This window comes from Lepeophtheirus salmonis, chromosome 11 (assembly GCF_016086655.4).
Source record: "Lepeophtheirus salmonis chromosome 11, UVic_Lsal_1.4, whole genome shotgun sequence".
Classification (NCBI taxonomy): Eukaryota; Metazoa; Arthropoda; class Copepoda; order Siphonostomatoida; family Caligidae; genus Lepeophtheirus; species Lepeophtheirus salmonis.
In genome coordinates, this window is record NC_052141.2 from 10,546,899 (window position 1) to 10,570,956 (window position 24,058).

At 30.9% G+C, this 24,058-nt stretch overlaps 1 protein-coding gene across 2 annotated transcripts in view; it reads left to right on the forward strand.

Annotated features, from left to right (window-relative positions):
- The first annotated feature begins 1,605 nt into the window (after nucleotides 1-1,605).
- Nucleotides 1,606-24,058, forward strand: part of LOC121126237 (uncharacterized) — a 239,411-nt gene continuing 216,958 nt past the window's right edge. Inside the window, exon 1 of one of the 2 annotated variants that reach the window (XM_040721561.2) lies at nucleotides 1,606-1,918. The gene's annotated coding sequence lies outside the window, so the exon portion shown is untranslated. The remainder of the gene's footprint in view (nucleotides 1,919-24,058) is intronic. The other variant, XM_071891684.1, reaches the window with a different exon arrangement.

The following is a 24,058-nucleotide window of genomic DNA, read 5'->3' on the forward strand; positions in this document are numbered from 1 at the left end:
GATCTTTGTACTCCTGGTGGCGACTAGGACAATGTTTTTCTTAGCGATCCACAGCTAAATCTGTGTTCTACAACATTGCACATTAGAACATTGTAAAAAAATTAATGGTTGGAAAACTAAAGAATATTCTGTTTCATTTCTAAAGCTGTTATTACTTTTTTAAACGATTGAAGAGAGAACCTCTAAGTATAAAGTAATCATTACTGTATGTGCTGATGAAATATAGCAAATTACACTGATGATTTTTTGGGGGTTGTAAGTAGTGATAAAAATTTTGTGTACTTTTTTTCTCGCCCGATTATTTTTTTTTTTTTTGATTGGCAAACCAGAGATTGAATTTTCTTTTCATATGCTGTTTTCATAATTATTTAATAATACCCAAAATACTCCAGATTGGTATCACTGATTAAAAGTGTATGCCCTTGTTCGCAGCTGATTTAATCATTTGCCATCACAGCAGAGCAGCTTTTCTCTAAAAAAAAATTCAATTTTCAAGATAACTATATACATTAATAATTATTACTATATTTAGAGTGGTAGAAAATAAGATAATCCCCTTCCCAACGAAGATAGATGGAGTTTTAGGCCTTACCCCTTCACCTCTAATGAACCCATGGCTTATGAATGTCCATTATTGTTGATGTGAATCAAACCCAGAACATCTATTAAAAATAAAAATGAGTTCAAAGTATCAACTACTGACAAAAAATTATCGGTCTAAGAGTATACAATGGTCGAAGTAGAAATTACACCCCTCTTTTGGTCCGCCTGGTACCAAATGTTATGGTCATATCCTTTTTTTTTTAAATCTCGCGTAATAATCAAACAAAGCACATTTATTATTTCTAATTTTGTAATAATGAAATAACTATACTTGGAGCTGTTGGGGATACAGTTCATAGAGGAGGTTTGCTGGATGCATCCTAGCTATGTGTGTAACTAAATAGTCAACTGGGACATCTACAACACTACAGGAGTCAGCCTTGTGTGTGGCAGTAGGACTCTGTCATGTGTCCGACAAGTCTCTTTTCAGAGTTGATGATAACTGCTAAGACCTAATTACCAAGGATCAGTGGCCCCCGACAGCCCCGATCTTAATCCCAGGGATATTTTGTCTGGGCCTACTTTGAGGGACACATTAGTAGATGTCCGCACACATCTAAGGCAAATCTGGTGGCCACCATCGTGAAGCCCTTTCTTTCCACACCCCAGACCTCGTCACCATGGCCTGCTCACGCTTCAGAGGCCGTACTGACGTTGTGATCGAGGCTGAGGGCAATCATATTGCATTAGCATCAAGACACATAATCAAAAATGGTTTTGTTTTTATTTGGTTTAAAAATATGGAGTTTATTTTGTTTTCTGTGTAAATACGAGAGAGCGAACGGATTTCATCTTCGAGCCCTGTATAGATATATCAATTTTATTACTCTTCAAAAAATACGATAGGGGAGAAAAAGAGAGAAGGAAGAAGAAATAGGAAAACGCGTCGTGGACGCTGTCGTAATAGTATAGTATGTATGAGAATCTACTTTCTTAGAAAGAAAAAAAAGTAGGGGGGAATTTTTACTTTTTATTTTCTTCTTCGGTTGTAAATTTTTAATCTTAGTCGCCTTAGCGTAGTCATTGAGAAAAGGTCAAAACTATTTCCTAATAGTATTTATTACCTTTATAACTCAACATCCCTTAGTAAAAGCATTCCCTGTGTTTCCATTTTATTTTATTTTAAATTGAAAAGACAAAATTATGTGAACGTCACTTTAACAGAATATAATTGAATTTATTTATTTCCGTGCTATTTGAACATACAAAAAAAAAAAAGACATTGTGAACAACTCTCAGGCATAGGTGGAAGAAAAAAGAAGCTATGACTGGGTGAGAACTTCCTCTACATAGTACAACACTTCTTGCAAAACAGGTCAGACACTCTTTAATAATTTATGATAACCATCATTATAATAATAATATACCTTATTTTGAAAAGATCAAATTAATAAAAGTTGAAAAATATAAGTTCAAAAAAAGCTTTATTTTTGCAAAATATATTTTTCTTTTTATCAGTCTCTCTCTCTGGAGTTATTCAGATCTACAGAGGGAAGGGGATACTAGATTTAAAATTATCCACTGATTCATTCATTCTTAATTAAATTAAAAAAAAAAAAAAATTATTATTATGTTTATATTATCGTTTTTGTTTATATATATATATATGAAGGAACCAAAAATAAAATAAAAAATAATTATTTTTTAAAAATTACACACATTACATCATAGATCAAAGTTGGACAATCTCAATCCTGCGTCTATTTTCTGTGCAGCCTCTGAAAATTCATAATGAATAATGTTAAAAAATATTAAAACAAAATTAAATCGAACTAATATTGATCATATTATACGGTTCAAAAAATATTTGTATTTGCTCTACTAATATTTTAATTTCCGCAATATGTTATGTTGCCATATTATTGGAGCCTGTCAGCCAATCAGTGAATCCGTTGAGATTTTGAAAATACTTATGAAACAAAATGATTAAGGATTTCATCCTGATTATTATCAAGGGGAACATGAGTCTGACGACTCGTAAGGAGAGCAGGGGAGCTATTTTCGACCTTTCTTACCGAGGGGAAACATCAACAGAAATCAGGAGTAACTTTGAACTGACTTTTTGACATAGAGAGGAGACGAATAAAGCTCTTGAGAGTGCTAGACCATATTGAGCAAGGCTAAATGAGACTGCGTAGGTCGTCAAAAATGTTGGATGGGATGGAAAAAAGTGCGATCTCAGCTTCCTTGAAGCTGGTGAGAGATTGGATTCAGAAAGCTATGTTAATTATTTGAGAAAGGAGATCTTCCCTGGACTTGGATAGCCTACCAAGATGACTTGGTGCTCCAGCAGGTCAGTGCTACATGTACAAAGTCACATATGAGATGTTGATGAAGGACGCTCCTGCCATTTTCCCAAAAGAGTGTTGGCCTTCCCACTCAACTGATGCTCCACCAATAAACCACACTATATTTTGGTACTTCAAGGGTAGTTTCAGTGGTCCCCAATACATCAACAAGGATTTGTTGACGTTTGAACCATCTTATACCAAAGTTTCATAAAGAACAGCTGTAAAAGTCCAAGGGAAAGCTGTAACAGTTTGTTACTAACAATTGCGAATAGATTGAGTGAATATGGTCTGGCCTTTTCTAGATTACTTGTAATGAAATAAAATAAAAATGCCCCTTTCAAGTTATTACCTTTTATGCCACCTATAACCGTGTGCTATGAATAAATTTAAACCCCTAAAATAGATGAAATTCCTCCTTAAAGTAGTACAAAAGTGCAAGAATGCTTGTGATGTTCGCATCAACTTATATGTGAGAGCAGTCTTTTTCAATAATCAAAATTAACAAATCGAAGAGACCTTATCACTAATCCAAATCCTACCACTATTCAAAGAATAAATATAATCATCTTCCCCACTCCTAATTTTGAGAAGTTGGGAATGATTATAATCAAATCAATAATTACCATGGATATTAGTACTGACAATTCAGGTGAGTTACTTGTTTTTTTCTATATATACCTTGTACTTAAAATTAATATTTTGTCCAATATCATTATTTGTAGAATTTAAATATGTGACGGACTTTAAACAAAATCCACTACTCAATGCAGCCTGTGAGGTAAAAAGTTTTCCCACACAAAAGTATCAAAGTATAATTTTGCAGAATTTCAGATTGATCAGTTCACCCATTTGCTAGTTTAACAGTCTTTATTTTGACAACTATGACTAGATCAAATATATTTGTCAAATAATGTTTTTTTTTCCCTCAAGATCACAGGACTAAAAAACCGAAACCATTTTTGAATGTTTCGTCTGACATTCACAAATATTATCTTTTCTTGACGAAATAAATACTAAATGTGTTGAAAACGTTACGAAACTGTACGTACAAATACAAAATGAACACTGGGAGTTTATCCTCAAGAAGAAAAATGTGAGTAGTAGACAAACATATGCATTGGCAAGGCTTATTCTATGAAAGATTTTTCGAATATATTCAAAAGCTTCACTTGGATTTTCAATTAAATTGAAATAGCCTTCTTAGCTACAGACTTCCAATGTTTTTTTTCTATAAAAAAAAAAAAACTCTTAATTTTTTTATAAAAAAGAATGATTATGGATTAAAATCTTACCTTACTATTTAAATCATAATAATTTAAAAAAAAGAAAAATATTTTTTATAAAAAATATCCAAATAATAAATATATGTTATATATACCTACGTACTGCACCAAGGCTAAAAATGTATTTAACACAGGTATAACCCCACATTGAAGTAGTCCTAATAATTATGAACATTAATAAAACATCGGTTTGCTCTCTTTGTTATATACTTGTATATTGTATATTTTAGGTTGGGGAAAAAAATAATTTCGTAGTTCCCGTCTTTTTTTTTACAAACTATATTTTTTCATTATTGATAACATCGGATCAAGGGATAAAATAATGTTAAAGTGTGATTGTACATTACAAACGATTTTGTACGGTATTGTGCTTAACCAGTTCAGACGTGAATAATTTTGCGTCGAGAATGGGGGTCTGAAAGGAGAAGATTCGCCATATTTTATATTTTTAGGGAAAAATGCAGCGAGAGCGATCAACAAAATTTATGCTTTGTATGGGGCCGATACTCTTTTCGTTTGTATTGCAGGGGTGTGGTTTGAGCGATTTCCCTCCCTCCTTCTCAGTGATGGCCTCTACTGTGAGCAACACGCCCGTTTGAAGCTGGCAATCGAACAGAAATGGCCAGTATCGGTGAATAGGAGATACCAAAACATAATCAAAACAACCCCATGGTGCATACATATTTGATGACGCACCAGAAGCTCCTAGATTCAAATCAGAAATATATATCTGGTACATAGTTACTAGGACCTATTCCAGTCTATTTCTAACGCACTCAAAATCACTTAAGTACTTTGTAGTACAAATTTGTTGAAAATGAGGTAATTTTGAAACTAAGTTATTTACAAAACGAGTAAAAAAAAGAAAAAAAGAAGACTGCTGTATACTTACAGACAAAGTTTTTAATATATGAGTGGAAAAGTCTCTGCATAACAAAGATAATCAATTTTTTTTTTTCTAATGGCGTTTTAAAATTACTATTATATATTTGCTTTAAAGAGATGAATCCCCATATTATTTTTTAAGAAATTGCTTAACTTGACCTCTAATTTTTCCCATCAAATATCATTGTAAAATTAAAACAGGAAATTGTTTTTATCCATTGTTTCAAAAATCACAAAAGTACTGTCACACAAAGCACAATAACTCAAAAACTAAAGCAGGAACTTTCATGAAATTTAAAGAGCTGTCTTAGAAGATTGGTAATAATTGAAAATGAGGTAAAAAAAAATAGCACCATCTTTGTCATTGAATAACAAATAATTACATGACTCTATGTTATTAGAAAATAATGGAGACATTCAATAAAGAATTCAGGGCCACACCTATCGTTGTGTCAGCCCCTATTTATTTGGTCCAGTCCAGCCTTAGTACTGGTCTTATCGGCCCTTAAGACTGTCAATCCTTGAATATTCCCCTACAAATGCTAATGGTTTATTAAACCAATTAAGATATATGACATATGTATTACGAGCATTCTACATTTGTTGCAAAAATGTGCATGTTTTCATTACAATACTATATAAAACAAACATATTATATTGCTTAGTAATATATTTTATTCTTTGTTATAACGGAATATTTACGTATTGGGAAACAGCCTCAATGACGTTATATGTGATCGAATTTATCTAATATTATGACCGACACGTAGAATTGGATGGGGTGGGCCTGACTACATCAGGACCGACACAAAACTAGCTACTATTACCGAGTGTTCATTCAAATCTAAAAACACATTGAATTTGGAATTTCAATAAAATATAATTTATTAATTAAAAATAGAGTTCCAACAAAATCAATACTCTAAATAAATGTGTGTCTGAGCTCTCTGAATCATTAATGTAGCCGTCCTTAGCGGAAATGATGACTTCATGTCTTTGACAGAAGGGTTAGAATCTACTGTGGATGTATTACTTTGTCATAGCGTCACAGTGCTGGCTGACAGTGGCATTGAGGGCCTCGGTGTTTGGACGGTTGACACTGCAGGTCTTCTCCTTGACATGCACTCAAAAAGCGTAGTTGAGGGGTTGGCATCCGTCAGTGTCATCTCAAAAGTGTCAACAAATAGTCCAAGAGAACTCAAAAGACTAATTTGAAAGAGCCCTGCTTCATTGTTGGTCTCAAAAGTGGACACTTCACCCTCACAAGGCTACTCTATCAACTTTTTGATAGCTCTCTGGACAGTATGTTGTGAGACTTCAAAATCTCTTGCATGAATCCTCATGGACTTGAGGGGATTGGCTATTTTCTCAACTCCTCCGGGTTCAATTTTGCCTTTTTGACAGATACTTTCTTCTTCTCCAACATTTCAGACTTTCTGATGGCGTAAACCGTGGCTCTGAAGACACCGAACTGTTTGGAGTGCGCGAATAGAGATTCCTTGTCAAGTGAAAACGTCATTTTCTGGACAGTTTTGTAAACTATAGATTTCAGGTTTTGTTTGGTTTTGTAAGTAATTCTATATGCTTCAATCAATCGAACTATGAATTAATTTTTATCGAATAAGTAAATGTTCTGATGTTATTGGACCACCCCGGGAATATGAATTAAAGTACAAAATATTGTGCACAGTGATTTTTATAAAAAAAGAGAAGAAGCGAATGTAAAACATTAATCTTTAAGGTCCTTCCTAGTATATGTATAATGTACACCATTGGGTAACGTAGATAATCTGCTGAATAATCACTGCTGAGTCTGCAATATCATATCTGTTGCAAATTAAATAACTATTTAGAATTTGTACAAAGTTTGACCACATGACCTACATATGTATTGAATAACAATAATATTATAAAAAAATTCTGTCAGTTTCATAATGGACTTTATTTTCTTTTTTTTTTTTACTCAAGACAAATAAATATAATATTTTATTATATATGTGTGAGTAGTTGGGCTTTTTTTTTTTTTTTTTTTTTTTTTTTTTTTTGCAAAAAAAGAAAAGCAATATAAATGCAAATTTGTATATGTTTCTTCGAACAAATCAGTTGACTTTTAAACCCTGGATATTACAATTAATAAGGCATGTTTCTTCAAAAAATCCTAGATCGGTCTGAGACAATTATAAATTTTAAATCACCAAACTAAACCGTTCCTTTAACCCTCCGTTAGTGAACATTCTTTTAACAACACATTTAATGAGCTTGGGTATGATTTTACCCCGATATAATTCAAATTTTAGTACACTCTCGACAGACGATATAGGTTCCTTGTTTTTACTCGTTTGCTACTTGTTTAAGCTCAATGAAATGCTTAAAATAAAAAAAAGAATCTGTCTGGACCGATTCTATAGATGCATTAATGATGACGATGAAAATTCAATCATATGTAAAGGTAAACGTAGCCAATCCACACTAAAAGAAACTAATATAGTTTTTCTATAAAGTAAGTTTGGGTTACTCATGTATTTTGAAACTAATTATTATATACTTTAACAAATAATTTATTTTGATAAATTGCCTTATGTTTCCATTAAAGATCCCATAAATTTTCGATCCGTTAAAGATAAATTAGATTGCATTTGCAACTTACGAAGTCTCATATGTCAAATACTGGTACGACTATCCTTATCTCAATTAGTAATACATTTTCTATCCTACGTTTGTTTATGAGTTGTAAAAATATGATTTATGCAAAACATTTTGTTTTATATGCCGTAATCCTTGATCCAAGTTCATCTTTTTAAAAAAAACCTGATGTAATCAGCAATTCATTCATATAATCCGCCTCGACAAAAATTTCAAGGAGCTTTTCCTTATCAAACTTTTTATGGACTGATCTAGACCGAATTTTTCTTTAACACCCGTCCCGGCCAAAAATCTTGAAAGGACCGAATTGTTTCAGTCCACTAAGAACCACAATGGTATCATACCGGTTTACAACTTTCAGACAAAAGCTCAACACTAAAAGGAAGGACAATGAACTTTTAGACATTGATAAACGTTTTACGAGCGTTGGTAAGCACTGAAAAAAAAAAAAAATTATATAAAAAAAATATCAGTTTTAAATATTTCACTAAACAAATATCCAATTAATTCATGAAAAAAACCTATCCATTTTGTTATTAGTTCAAGCAAGAAAAGTGAAGAAGTTGTCTAATTAAGTGTTTTATTATAAATTTATATGAATCAGAGTAGCCAATCAAATCTATTCAAAGAGGTCTATTTTTATCTCACTAAATTGCATACCTCAATTTGAAAAATAAATGAGAGGAAAATAGTTTAGCTGTCATAACGTTTTACTAAATAAGCTGAAAACAGCCTGGATAAGAAGTAAATAAACATAATCCCACTCCGTTTTCTGCCCGTCTTTCTTAAAGACACGACCTATTTATTTGTTTATGCTTAGACATTCTGTCTTACACATCAGAAAATCCTTTTATCATTTTGTAAGTCATGATCTCTTTTGGATAATTTTTTTTTTTTTGAGTCAGAATCATCGGTATCATATTATTGATTTGTTTTTTTTTCTAGTGCTTATGGACTTTTCAAACGACCCTAGTAACATAGATTCTAATAAATATATTTATCTATTTATAATCATACAATGAATTTTTGAATATTCAAATACAAACCCTGGGGGGATGGATGGATTTGTTCATGATGTAGCTGTGAGGTCCTAAAAGATGAACGCCATACACATAATTCCCGTTCCGTATATAGGATGGACCAATGGAGCAAAATTGAAACAACATCAAAGCCTAATTATACTTTTAGTCTTAAATTAGTAACTTAAGAGTAAATCCTCATTGTTACTCTTTGTCTATCATAAGGACATGGAATAGTTATTACTTTATACTAAGCTGTTTTCTCTTCAAGAATTAAAAGATAAGGACAACATCTTTGGAAAAAAAAACATTTTCAGAAGACGTTTTCGCTTTTTAGAACATATTTATATACCTCCGTCGGTAACTCTTTGGAAAAAAAAACAAAACATTTTCAGATGGCCAACCAGAAAAAGACGTTTCCACTTTTTAGAACATATTTATATACCTCCATCTGTAAATTAAAGTTCACTCAAAGCTTAAATGAGTATACTGAGCCCAAAAAAAAGTACTCAACTACAATATACTGTGATCCGTAATTTTGTTCCAATCATTTTGCCGCCAAAAAATTAGGAACATTTTTATATCAGGGAATATTGCAACCTTTTTATCAGTTTATACCATAGATATCCTGAGCAAATTCTTTTTGGTACTTTTTGTCTTTTGGCTTCTTCACCTTAAAAAAGAGGATATTGTTTGCCAGAGTGATGTGTGTATATTATTTGGAGTAGTTTATATAAATTTATGTAAAAAGGTGGCAGTCTGAAGGTATGAAATGTCCCTTTTGATAAACAAATACATTTTTTTAAGGACGATCAAGATATTTTTAGAGGTAGTGCACTGTGCAAGTTGCAAATAACAACAAAACCAGCACGCGAATGAATGCATATTATTTACAACCCTACGTATTGAAGAATTTCCCTTTTAAGTAAGGTGGAGCTTATTTAAAAAAAAAATATCTATGTATAATGTTGATAATATTGGATAATTTTGAACCATTTTTAAATATATTTACACATAGCACTTGAGATGACTTTACACGAATATGTCCTTTCTTCAAAACTAAAATAATAATGATTACAGCAAGAGAAAATAAAAAATAAAAATAAAACATACTCAGGTTGCAATTAAAAAAAGAGTACAATCTTCCATTTTCATATTCTTTTAAACTATATGGATGAGTGTGTAAAATCTTAGTGTCCACGTGGTATTAACATCATCCAATTGTATAAGTAGAAAGTACATATTGTTATAAATATATTGAATGACGTCAGATATCATTTAATGATAGAAAGGGGTTGGAAGCTTTATATGCTACCACTTTTGTGCAAATGTTTTACTTAGACAGCTGATTTGTTTTAGTTAGATAGCTTACTTAAGCCTAAAGCAAATCGTAAAAAATGAAATCAACTGAAGAATTATTTGCCCCAAATTTTTGGAAGAGGCAGAGAGTCCTCATTGGAATCTGCATCGGAAACGACAATACCAAATTGCAATGGGACTCAGTGAGAGAGGTAATGATGAAATTTGAGGCCTCTTATGGTTATTTTGAGGCAACAGCAAAGGAAGATGAGGTCAAAGTGCTGAGGGTAACGTCATGTCTCTTCATGTATTCACCCATGTCCTTAGGGCTTAACACTGATGCATTCACCACGAACGTGCTTGATACCTAAGTGAAGCCCTGGATCGACATGGTTGCCATTGGGGGGTCTTACATGTGACAACAATAATTGACTCCCTATCACACCTCTTTAAAAAAGTCTTAAATCGTTTTAAATACTTCATCTAGCCGGACTTTCGGCCTCTAAACTCGCTGAATTTGAATCCAATGGATTTTCTTATTGTGGCGCACGATCGATTGGCGAAACAACCGAACCCTCCGCGAGCCCCAAAGACAAAGTTATCAGTCAGATCAAGAAGGAATCACATGATGTGCGGGGGAACCAAGTGATGAGACCCGGTGCGCACTTTTGGGAGGACACATAAACTGTAAATGAGGCTGCGTGTGATTCTTTTAAATATAATAAATTAGAATCAATCAGGCTTTCAGATTTTTTAAAAATTTTTTTAATCTAATAATGGTTGGCGAGAAAATTCCCTTTAAAAAAAATTATTTTCGGGGCACAGATAGCTTTTACACACTGTATATGAATGAGTGGTTAATTTTTAGTGTATACACGGTACTAATATACTGACATCATAAAATGGTCTAAATATAAAGTAAATATGGTTATTAATAGATTGAATGACGTCAGGTTAGTATATATTACTCATTTATTCTGTACGAGGTTTCTTTAGCAGTTAAGTAGACTGTCCAGTATAGTTATTTTCCTAGCATATTTATTTAGTTGATGTGTTGTTACCATATTTGTAAGGGTATAAAAGGAGACCAACAAACAATTAATAGGACAAAAGAAAAAGACAAAAAAACCTTTTGAATAAGGAACAAAATGTTCAACAATGATAATATCCGGTGCGTCAGCATTAAAATGATTTGAACCAGTAGGGAAAAATTCAAATTTAATTTTTTCTATAAATATACATACATCCCATTATTTTATAGACATATTTGATATTTGAGTCAATTATAGGCTGATTATTCAAATTACTGGGATGAGTTAAAATACTCAAGAGATTAAGCTATAGTTTAAAACTTTTATTTGATTTGAATGACTTATATTAGCTCCAATATGTCCCTTTTTAAAATAAAATATGTATTATACTTATTATTTTATAGCGAAGATCCATTTTGGTTATTTTAAGTGTAATTATCGGTACACCCACCCAAAAGGTTTTTTAATTGACATTGATGTTAGTTATTTTTCGAAGAAGACAACTGTAATTGACACTCAAATTTGAGAATAACCATTCAAGCTTGCTTTTGCGTTGAGGGACACATTTTCAGTCTGCCAACATCAAAACAATCTTAAAGAAATATCAAGGAAAGCATAAAATCCAAAGTCATTTGTCTTCTTAAATAAAAACATAAATAATGTTTTATACATATATTTGAGCCAATTACAATTATAGACTTGTTATTTTGTTTGCTTCTATAATTCTAGATACTGAAATTTTTTGAATATATTTTACAAGTTTATTTTACTTAACAGACTCATATTATCCCTTATATATGCCCTATCAACAGTAAAATCTATTAATTCCCCATTCTTTTATTGTGACTATTCATTTTGACTACTTTAAGTGCGATTTTCGACACATACAAATTATGTCCCTTTTTAAAATAAAATATGTTATATACTTATTATTTTATAGCGAATATCCATTTTGGTTATTTTAAGTCTCATTTGCTGGTTAATGATAATAATTTGTTGAAAGAAATTTACAATAATAATTAATTGAGGAATACAGATCTAATCAACACTTCTTTATGATAAAAATCATATTAGCTCACTTTTATGTTGGAAGGGTAGTTCAAGGTCTTCACAATGAAAGCCTCTTCATTAAGGATAATATATTGCATACCCATCCTTTTAGTTTGTCTTAAATAAGTCCAAGGTTCGGTTTATATTGTTTTTTTTTATTCCATAACCTTTACAAAAAATCCGCCATTATATTATATATTTACATAACCAATTATACGGACTGTTGCTTTGTATAAATAAAGGAAATTTGATTATATTTAATTAAATAAAAAAATAAAAAACACCGGAAATTGTATCCTTGCTTTTTAATTTAATTTGTTTTACACCTAGTAAAAAAACCAATTCCAAATTTCTCTCACGTTGTATCAACGTACCAAACAATCTTGAACACAAATCAACAAAAGGAGAAAATACTAATTGACTTTTTGTATTCAAATTACTGGAATTAAGTTATTATACATATATTTTTTTCGGTAATGTGGCCACCATAGTCACCAAATGCCAACCCACTTGACTTTTATTTCTTGCTGCATGCCGAGGGTTGGCCCTGGTTGATAAACTCACCGATTCTTGAAGCTCTCAAAGCTTCGGAGGATGAGTATTGGAGATCCATGATCCCTAATTTCCTTATTTTTCTACCATTCTGAGCTTACAGCAGCACATCCACAACCATACTTAACAGATGCTAACTCACTTGACTTTTCTTCATATCTCACAGATCGAAAAGGCGTTCATTGATGAGTATTGGAACTCCATGGACTACAATTTCCTTATTTTACCACCAGTCACAGCTTCCTGTTGCGCATTCATACCATTATCAATGTCGATGAAGGCAATATCAGATAATAGAAAAGGGATTCAACACATGTGCCAAAATTTGTACAAAGTTTAGTAAATGTAATTTCCCCAGTTTCTGACATTCAAATAATGAAAATTCCAGATTCAAAATGATAAGTTGTCAAACAATTACCAGGTATAGCAGAATAGCAATGAGTTATTGAATCGCTAAAAACTTTTTGATAATGAATTTAGTTCAATTTAATTGTTCAAAATGGTATATAACTAAACAGTTTTCGACTGCTTTAATTACAGCTTCAAGACAGAAAAATATATAAATAAAAACGACACAGGGATTTCAATTGGCAATTACTTTTTTGAACTTTTTATGGTAGAAAACGTTTCAATTTTTGTTTTTAGTTTAACGCGATATATTTGCTGCCCCAAGAAAAAAAAAATAGGCAAAGGAGGAGGGATGAAAGGTTTGGGAATCACTAAATCATACATAAATGAATATAGAAACTTTGGATTTCGATTGCCATTTTGGCCTATTAAGCTTGTAGAGATTGAAATCTTAAGTCTGCAACAATGAACATCAGCTATCGTAAGCGGTAGAAACAAAGATTTAAGAATTTAAACTAAGTTAAGAGCTCGTCAAGAGTGATTGATAAACGCAATAGCAACTAGTAATTTTATTATTTTTAGTTATTTTCTTTTTGCAATATATTAATTCGACTTACGGGCTCCAGTCCAGAAACGTACATCACTCGATTGTTAGGACGTTACTCTGTAATATTTTATCTCCTAGAATAAAAGCATATTACAATACAAAATAAGTTGATTGCTTAACTTTTTGTGAGGTCGTACGAGAGTAAATCAAAACTGAATAGTTTTATTTTACTTTAAAGTTGACGATTATTTGTGTTTATTTTCTTCATCTTACGACTGATTTAACAAAATGTCTAGGCAGCCTAACTGTTCTTACTCCAAATAATTTTAAATAAGTCATGCTTATTCTTTCTTGATCATAAAAATTTAGCTATAATACTTTTTTTGCCTATTTATATTCTTACAAAAAGTAGATATTTAGGTTTGAAAATACTAAGGATTTTTGTCATGATTTGATTGTTGGACTCATAATTTGAAATATGTTTTTCACAGGCCACGTCAAGAACATATGTGTAATTAACTCTGTTTTTATTGAGTTTTGTAATAGTGAGGCTTTTGTAAATTAGAATCTACGGTCTGCAGAGTATGAACGTCTTCCATTGCAAAGGGTAAAAACATGATACAATAATACTTTGAGATAATGGTGTCACAAAGTAAGAATTTTTATAAGATATCAACTGGTCTAAAATGGGCGACTGAACAGAATAGACACTTAAACATGAATATATGTTTAATTAATTTAGTTTCTGATCAATTTTGAACTTATAAACTCCGCCTAAAAATGAATATCACTCAAATGTCAAGGTACTATGATATATTATTTTATCTTTGACCGTTTATATACAGGATGCAACCTCTATTTAACAACCAATACAATTATTATTAAATTGTTTTTTCCCCCTGAACTAATAAGACAAATTTTATAAAAACAAATGCCAGAAGAAAGATAAATCAGACAATTATAATATTATTCAATATAATCGGCTTTAGCACAAATAACAACTTCTGAAAGAATTCAGGTTTTGATGAGAGTAGACCTTGGCAGATTCTTCCCGGATCCTGGACATCCACTCCAATTTTGTGCTGCACGAGGATCTCTTGGTGTGTCACTCAACTGTTCCTTCGAGAAACAATTGTATAGTGATGAGGTACGATGAGCCTGGAGGGCAAACACTGAGTTCAACGAAAAAACCTGACAACCAAGTCAACGTTTTATTTGCAATGTCCCATGAAGAACAATAGTGCTGTCATTTTCAAACTCTTCCAGTTCCTTCCTTACTCTTTAGACAAAGGGCCTGTCCCGGCGTAACAAGTTTGCAAACTCAACTTTATCTCATCCGACGCAGATCGTAAAAAGATACTCTGTTTTTTCCACGATTTTAGTGTAAATACATGATTGATCGATGCTATTTTGTTAACTGACCCCTAAAACTTCTGATTTACCGCCAAGGCAACAAACAACGTCGTATTTGCGCATGCGCAGCTGTATTTGGCGCTTAAATTTACTTGTTAAACAACGGCTGCACACTGTATTTGTATTATATTTTCAACACGAGGTATAGAAATATTAACTAACTTTTATTACCTCTTGAGAGACCATCAGGATGGAATATTATATCATGGGTTAGAAATTTGACAATATTAATGTAAGAAAAACAATTAATTGTAAGTTCATACTATTTCCCTTTTGACAGACAATATCTCTGCTCAATCATTCATGCATTTTGTATTTATGTATGGTACTTACACAGATGAGGATTAACTGTATGTCCCTAGCTATTCATATACCTACTTAAAGTCTTTTTTAACAAAAAATATTGACCCCTTCTCTCAACTTTCCCCACTTTGTGGGTCAGAGATGAATATTTGATGAGAGGAAATTCCTGGCCATTACCCTTATACATACATATATATTATCTGAATGCTTAAACTATTATCTACTCTTAGTCATAAATCGATATACTACGTATTTATAGCATCTCGCAAGGAGATGCATCTGATAAGGAATACAAAAGTCTTGTATGTAGGTAGGGAGAAATCCACGTGATTATAAAGTAGTGTTGGGTTGTGATCTGAAAAACGTAGCCCGGTAAGAGACCCTACTAATTTTTAGTGAGCAGGAAAAATTTTGTCCTTTTTAAAAAAATATTTTAATAACAATACATATACAAGAGAACGATCCCCGGTTTTTTTTTAAACTCCTGCTGACTGCTGGTATCAAAAATGATCACAAATTAATTTAAAAACTATCCTGGTCTACAAAAGAATCATTTTTGAGTCTGTTCCAATTAATATAGGTAGTTTTAATACATGTATTACCTTGCTACAAAATATCAAATGAATTCAGATATGTTGGCATACATTTTTAAACAAGTAAAATTAGATAGGTACAAAATTCCATTGAGATAGCTTAAGATATCTTGGTGATTGTTGAAAAGGTTACCCCTCCAAAATTTTGCTTCGACGTAGTGTCCATTTGCAAAAATAAGATATTGTAAATTTTGGAAAGAGTTTTAACATTCAATTATATTTTAGGACAATGTGAAAATGTTTTCATAATATCTTTTGCGTATAAATGTCTATAAGTATGAACATTGACTTATTTATGAATTTTACTTATCTATTTAACCTTGAATAAGGAGGTATATTGCATTATGTCTGAAAAAAAAATGTTTTTATATCTATCTAATTTATGACTCCTTAATTTTTCAAATTTGTGGTAATTAATAATATCTCAAGACGCACAAGTTATGCTTTTGGCTCTGTTCGTCACCAGGATTACAGCAAAAGTTACGAATCCTTTTTGATCAAAATTGCTACAAAGATTAGTTATGGCAAAGTAAGAGGCCATTAAATTTTGAGAGGTCAAGGTCCGATGTGAAGGTTGAACAAAACCTTAAAAATGCATAATGGACCATTACTTTGGAAAAAAATAGGATACATACGTCTATTTGATTTTAAGAAGAGGGTTTTGCTGTCTACTGTGTGCCCATTCTAGTCATTCTTTCATTCTTAAGGAGAGAATATCCAAGTATTGAGTGGGAAAAAAAAAGAAAATATAAGTAGGAGTGTTCATTCAAAACGATGAATAATGCAAATTTTTTGTTGTAGATTTATGTATATTCTATATAAATAGTGCAAAGTATGTATGTTAGTTGACGCTGAATTACTCCAGGCAATGTGATTTTCAAATTTTGCAACGGGACTGCCAATTCCTAGGTTCTCCACCCATATCTTATGTTCCTTTACTTTAGTTTAGAAAAAGGATATAATCTTGGGTTTTTCGTATATAATAAAGGAAGCTAATAAAGCATAATCACAAGTATAATTTTATTTACATACTTGATTGAAGCATTCGTGTACTTCATATTAAATAAACGTTTGAAATCTTTTTAAAGATGTATTTTTTTACCCATTACAGTAGAAACGGATTTTTCAAAATGATAAGCGATAGTAAATCATTTATATTGTACAATTTCTGCTGTATGTATTGCAAAGGGTAAAAAAGTTTAATATTGAATTTTAGTTAGAGAAGTTTAAGATACGTTTTTTTATATAATGATATCGTCAGAGTACATAAAAAGGTTTAGCTTCTATGTTAAAGATCAAATACAAATTGTCGGAAATCGATGCAAATAATCAAAGTAACCATTTAAACATTAATTTTTCTGAGATAAAAAGCATCATCACATATGATGAATAACCCTTTGCATAAAATTACAAGTAGAAAATTTAAACATAATTACTTACAGTTCTTAATAAAACTATGTAATTAAGTATGAAAGATATTTTAATTTGGATAAAATGGGATAATTACAAAAGCTAAGATTACTAGATCTAAGAATACTAAAAAACCACATTTCAGTACCTTCTATTATTCCAGTGCCTGTTTATTTTCCATTACTGGTACCAAAACATACAATAACTATCTTGATGACCAATAGAGGTTGTATCATGTATTTACAGGTAACCATTTGCTAATATCTACAGAAATTTCTTGAATAAACATAAGAAAATAAATCATTGTAATAATAGTTTAAATTTAATCTTGTGTTTTAAATAGCTATATCTGGGGTTTGTTGAAAATTTCAACAGCAGACCATGTGTGCACCATCTCCAAGTACGTTCTCACTCTTTGTTCAAGTGATAAGTCGATTTGAAACGTGTCCTAATAGTCTTTTATAAAACATAATTATGAAACAAGTTCCTGAACCTTCAAAATGGGAATTAAAAATAGAAAATATTTTTATGAAATAAGAACGGTTGGCCACTTTTTTATTTTTATAAACAGACTCCTTTTAAAATCCTACTTTTTGTGACTTTAAAAGATAGAGGAAGTTACTTTCTGCTTTTTTTTCAATTTATTTTTATTCAAAATGAAAATTGTTTTGCCTACATATATGTCAAAAATATTAAATCTTAAATCATATCCCATTCTATTTCATTCTGTGCCATTGTTGATTGAGCCACATAGTCTACATACATTGAACAAACATACTAATACTTAAAGCTACTATATTTTAATGTAAAATATGTTTGAATATATTATATATGAAGTATAGAAAAGTCCCCATCTCTCTTATGGAACATTGAGTATAGATGATGGATTATATTCTCACTCGAAAGGAGAAAATGCTTCAGAATAAACATTTGAGTTTGGAAAGTTGAAACTGTTTTAAAATAGACAATTCTTCGAAATTTTATAAAAGGAAGAAGGATTTAAGATCAAAGTGTCCATGCTTTAGAAGGAATTGCTTTGATAAGCTACATGGATATAGTATCATAATTCAACAACAAAAATAAGAAAGAGTTGAAACACAAACAAAACGTAAAATAAATTAGTATGGGTACTTAATAGAGTACAAAACTCTATTGACTAAAATAAAATTAAGTTGTGTATTTCACGTTGTTCTATATTTTTTGGAAGATTTTGCTTCGGCAACGTAGTTGAACAGAGGTTATATTGGTTAGTTTGTTAGTCAACATAATTACTGGAAAAGTTACAAATTGATTTTTTGATACTTGGTACAAAGATTAAAAATTGTTAATCTACGAGGCCATTTATTAGTTGATGAAGGAAATAAACACACATCCTTTTTTTGTTAATTAAGGACATAGACGAGGAATGACTCCAATATCGATCTGTAATTCTACTCAGACACTGCAACTATTTGCTTGTTTCGCACACTACTGATTACTTTAAACATGGATTACCGTTCATTGCTCAGAGCTCTCAAAAAAACTTTATTTTTTTTTCTAACCTGTCATACTTAAAAGAGAGTACCTCTCGTACAATTTTACAATGCAGTATAGACTTCCATTACACTTTGCAAATGTATAAGTTATACTTCATGCATGTGTAAGGGTTATAAGACGGAAATAATGCTTTTCAATGTAAATTTGATTAAAAGAAGCAGACTCCAAATAATTATTTACAATAAATGAATTGTTTTCAATGTCAACACTGACTTAGTTTGCATGAGTTGAAATCAGCTGTCCGTTTGGAAAGCATTTACCTTGCCAACCATTATTATTTACTCATTTATATTATGCCAATCTTGAGAGGTTAAAAGTCATTTTTTTATAATTTTCCGAAGAGCAACATTGTAGAACACATAATTAGCTATGGATTGCTAAGAAAAACATGTATGGTGGCATTGTAAATCTTCTCAGAGGCCCAGTCTGCTCTCCAATGGCCTTATGGGACAATCCTAAATTCTCTTCTTGTAATGTGTGATTATAGTGACGACTACAACAATTTTTTCTTTAGCAAACCCAACCAAGATTGTCAATGACATAAAGAGTAGCCGGACAACTGTGCATGTCATTGAAAAGCTATTTGAAGCCAAATTCTGATACATGTTAAAACGAGCATAATTTCCATTAATTAGGATCACCCGCCTTTTTCAATAGCATATCTAAATTATTTACCTGTCTGACATAATAATTTGCCTTTCCCCGACGGTGGGACTAATGTTAATGTGAAGCACCGTTGAGGTGTTGATAACAAACACACATTTCATTATTAATATGGATATGTACTCCCCTTTCTTTTTTAATATGACACACTGTACTATAGGTATACACGCTCGTTGCTACATATTTACTTTTAAATCAATTAGAAGCTCACAAAAATAAAAACGTTATTTATTAATATCGAAAATATAAAACCAATGAGTTAGAAAGTACCTGGGTTGCTCATAGATGTCATTTTTTTTTCATTTACCCCATTTTTGGTATGTACCAATTTTCAAAAGAGCCCTGTCAAAATTTCATGACTATCTCTTCTTTAGTTTTTGAGTTATTGCGCGAAGTGTAGCGCTACTTTCCTTATTTACAAAACAATTTCGTTTTTAATTTATATTGCTTCTTGAGGGGGAAAAAGTACTTGTCAGGCAGCAATATGAATGCTATGTAGAGAAAATTATTGCTTCTTAGAGCAGATTAAAAAAAATAATGCTTTAAAATAGCCTACTTTTACCAAAAAATACGTGTTTTCTTTGTAAAGGCTGGAACTATTCAGCCCTTTGTACATATTATATACATTTTAGTCATAAAATGCGACTCTGCAAAAACATCACAAGGTTGTGCTATAAATATCATAAAAAAATTGTTTTTATTGAACTAATCCTAAGTTTTTTATTATTATTAAATCACTTGATAAAAAAAAATATTTATATATCATTGTACATAAAAAAATTAAAAGATTTCAAATCCCAAAAGTTTTACAAATCAATGTATTAAAAAAAAGTAGTTTAATTAATTTTTAATATCCTTAGTGTTGTTTTTTATTTATTTATCTATAAAACGCAAACTTATATATTTGGTGCTACAGTATAAAAACAATCTGGAAGAAAAATATACGAAATCCGGTTTCCCCAAAATATTTCTTTACGTCATATACAGCTCAATATTTCATGGACATATTTTAGTCAATTATAGGCGTGTATTCATGTTTCTGGGATTCGCTGAGATTTTCAATGATGTAAACTAGAGTTTCATTTGATCTAAAAGAGGTAATACGATACCGTTAAGGTGTTGAAATTTTTTTTTTTTTACATTTCTATTTTTTTTTTATTTGTTGACGGATTTTCCCCTTATTTAAATGCAGTTTGAATGCCCTTTAAAGGGAAAAAATGCATTAATAAAAACAATAATTAAACAATGCCCTTTATTTGATGTTAATCACTTTTTAAGATTAACTTAATATATATGTTGTGTCGAGATAAAAACAATCTTGAACAAAAATCAAGAAGAAAAGAAACTCCCGATTTTTTTTTTACTTTGTATTAGGTTGGAGGAAAAGTAATTTTATATTTCAATGGTTTCTATAAAGTGTCTTAATCATCCAATTTTAGCCAAGTATGCCTTGTTATGTTTGACAACTTCGTGCAAAGATAATCCAACATCATAATGCTCTCTTTGTGAAACCCCTTCTCTCTATTGGTAAACAACGCAGACAACCAAAATGCTCAGGCATCTATTGAGGGCGAGTTTGTACACTAAAGTACGTTGACAATAGACAGGAACATGTTTTCATCATTTGGTGCCAGGTCTTGACCTTAGGGTGGATGCATAAGAACTGCTCATCCGAGCTCCTGAATCTTCTGGTGCGTCATGTAAGATGTGTGAGGCCTGGCGTTGTCTTGATAAAACACGATTCCTCTCCTATTTAAGTTTCTTTTGATATTTGGACCTCTGCAAATGGTTCAAATGGTTAAAAACAGTTTTATTGACAATGTTACAACAGCTACCAGGAGGGTCTATCTCGATATTTTCCATTATTTCTACGACTGGGCTGCAGTTCGTGGCGCATCATTCATCTCTTTTTCCACATAACTAAATCCCTCGAAATACTGTTGTGCAACATGAACCAAAATAATTGTAAATTACAAAATTTTTTGGTTGCTTTTGACGCGTATTTCCCTTTCAAAATGTAACAATGAAGCGTTTGTAATATACATTTACACATTTACAACGCTTTCGTGCAGGATCCGAATCAACCAATAATGAACAAGATATATTAAAAAAAAAAGGAAAAGACGAAATTATTTATCTCCGATCCAACCAATTATAAATAAACAGCACAATATTTCAAAGAATATTGTTGTCAATCAAAGGCTAAATATTGAAATTTATGGGATGAGATAAAATACGCAAGAGTTTTGAAAAATGTTGTTAACTTTTATTTGATTTAGTAAATTTTTATATTTGGATATGTATGATCTTTCAAAAAGAATTAATCAATCTGGATTTTTTTTGTTATGACGTTGATTTTTAGCCACTTTAATTACATTTTACGGCATCTTTTTATAAATTTGAGTCATTTATAGTCTTATCATTCAAAATTTTGGGATAATTCCAGATATCCAAGAATTTTTTTTATACCATTTGACACCGATATTGCCTTTTTAATAAAGACTCTCATTTTATTATTTTTTAATTGTGACGATCAATTTGGGGTATATCAGGTAAGTACAATTTGTGACACAGCCAATGGGTTTATAAGAATAAATTGTTATACAAATCGACAGTTATTACTCTTTGTGATTCGTAAACATAAAAGCAATCTTGAACAATTTTCAAAAAAGAAGAACATTTGTATTTATATTTTTGCTTTCTATATAAGAAAGTCATTTCTTCGATAAATGTTCACAAGATTTAACCAAAGTTTGATATTATTGAGAGTAGACTAGCTCAGAAATGAAATTTTGGATCCGTTGTGCAATCCAACCATGATAATTAATGTCTTAAAGATGAAAAAGATACCATTTTAGATGAATTTTTGATTTTCGATTCTTTATAAAAACAAGACAATTATAGGCAAATATAGTACATCATTCAACAACTATAAGTTTATTTTACAATACCCAATTTTTAACTTTTTTTTAAATTTTCTTTAATTATAATATTATTTATATGATCATAATTCATGTGCATTTTTAGTTTAAGCTATGAGGCATTAATTTCAACTCCATAAATTTTCCACGTCACACTTTTTTTATTATACTGGATATAATTTAATAAATGGTCAAAATTTAAAAGACTCAAAGACTATTTACCTTCCAAAATTTAAAGTCAAAAAATAGAAAAATAAAAATAATGAAATAAAAATTCTTGTCTTAAAAAAGAAAACACTTATTTTTCGTTCAAAATTGTTTTTTTATTTTTTATAGTAGCTTTATCAAGTGGAGCCCCCATAACACTTTTTAAGGCATAGCTTAGCTAGAATGATATTTTTCTCATCAAAAAGTATTGTAAAAAAAAATGTTGCCGTCTATGTGTGAAGCCTGGGAATTTTCAGGCCATGTGTTACATCCCTGACTGAGGGTTGAAAGCCTGAACCCTAGACCTATTTCCTCCTTTCTATCTAATTTAAAAAATCATTTATCTTCGGCTTTCTCAGTATAAGAATTATCATTGCATTCTTTTCTGTCTTTTCATACAAAAATGATACGTTGGCGAGTTATTTTTCTTCTGCAATAAACTTTTTTTATTTTAATTCTTTCTCTTCAAAATATTTTTTGCCAAAGAATTATTGTTTTTTTAAAACTATCCCAAAAACGCTATATTTCTAATGATTGACGATGTAAGGGTCAATTTGCTATTTTCTGAAACTGGTTTCTTCTATTCTATTATTTCTGAAACTTTTTTTGCTAATTTCCCATTAACTGTATGTATGATCTGTTGCATTTTTTTACTTCTAGTGTATTACTCATTATTATAAAAAAAAGCTCGTTCCAGGATTTTATTCCATACGGAATCCTTATCAAAAATCGCATGAACCGTTTAAAAAGCGATTACTTTAGACTTCCGCTAGTTTGCTTTTAAATAATAGAAAACTAACAAAAACAAAGAGAAACAGACATGTTGACTTTATCGACTTGGAAACGCCTATAATGTTTCATTCAGTTGACTACATTATTATTTCTTAAATGACAATTATTCATGTGAGCCATATCAGGGAGCACTATATATATTGCACCCTGTCTACACGTTCGATGATATATGCACACAGATGCAGTAGTTAATTAATACTACTACATTGCACAATACACCCAGTGACTCATTATATGTATAAATTCATACAGACAGAAAGACAAACTTTGCCATCATTTCATAAATAAATGGTTCGTTATATATTATGTATATAAATTGTTGTACATTTATTCTTTATTGCAGCATATTTTTTTCATTTTTGCACTTGTCCATAAACACATGTATTCTGTTCTATTTCAAGAGGATTTTATCCATAATTTCCTAAATTTTTTGTCAAAGGAATTCATATATTATGAATCAACATAGAAACAATAGAAAATTGAGTAAAATCCCTTTGTTCTGATTCATATGTCTAATCTATCATATATTTGTTCCTCAATACTTAGAGCATCCGTCGCCAATTACACTTTATTTGACATTTTATGTCATACTTTTGATTTTAGCATGTGTCATGCAAGGATTCTAAATTAATACAATTTGAATTATTCGGATAATGGATAACAGATTTA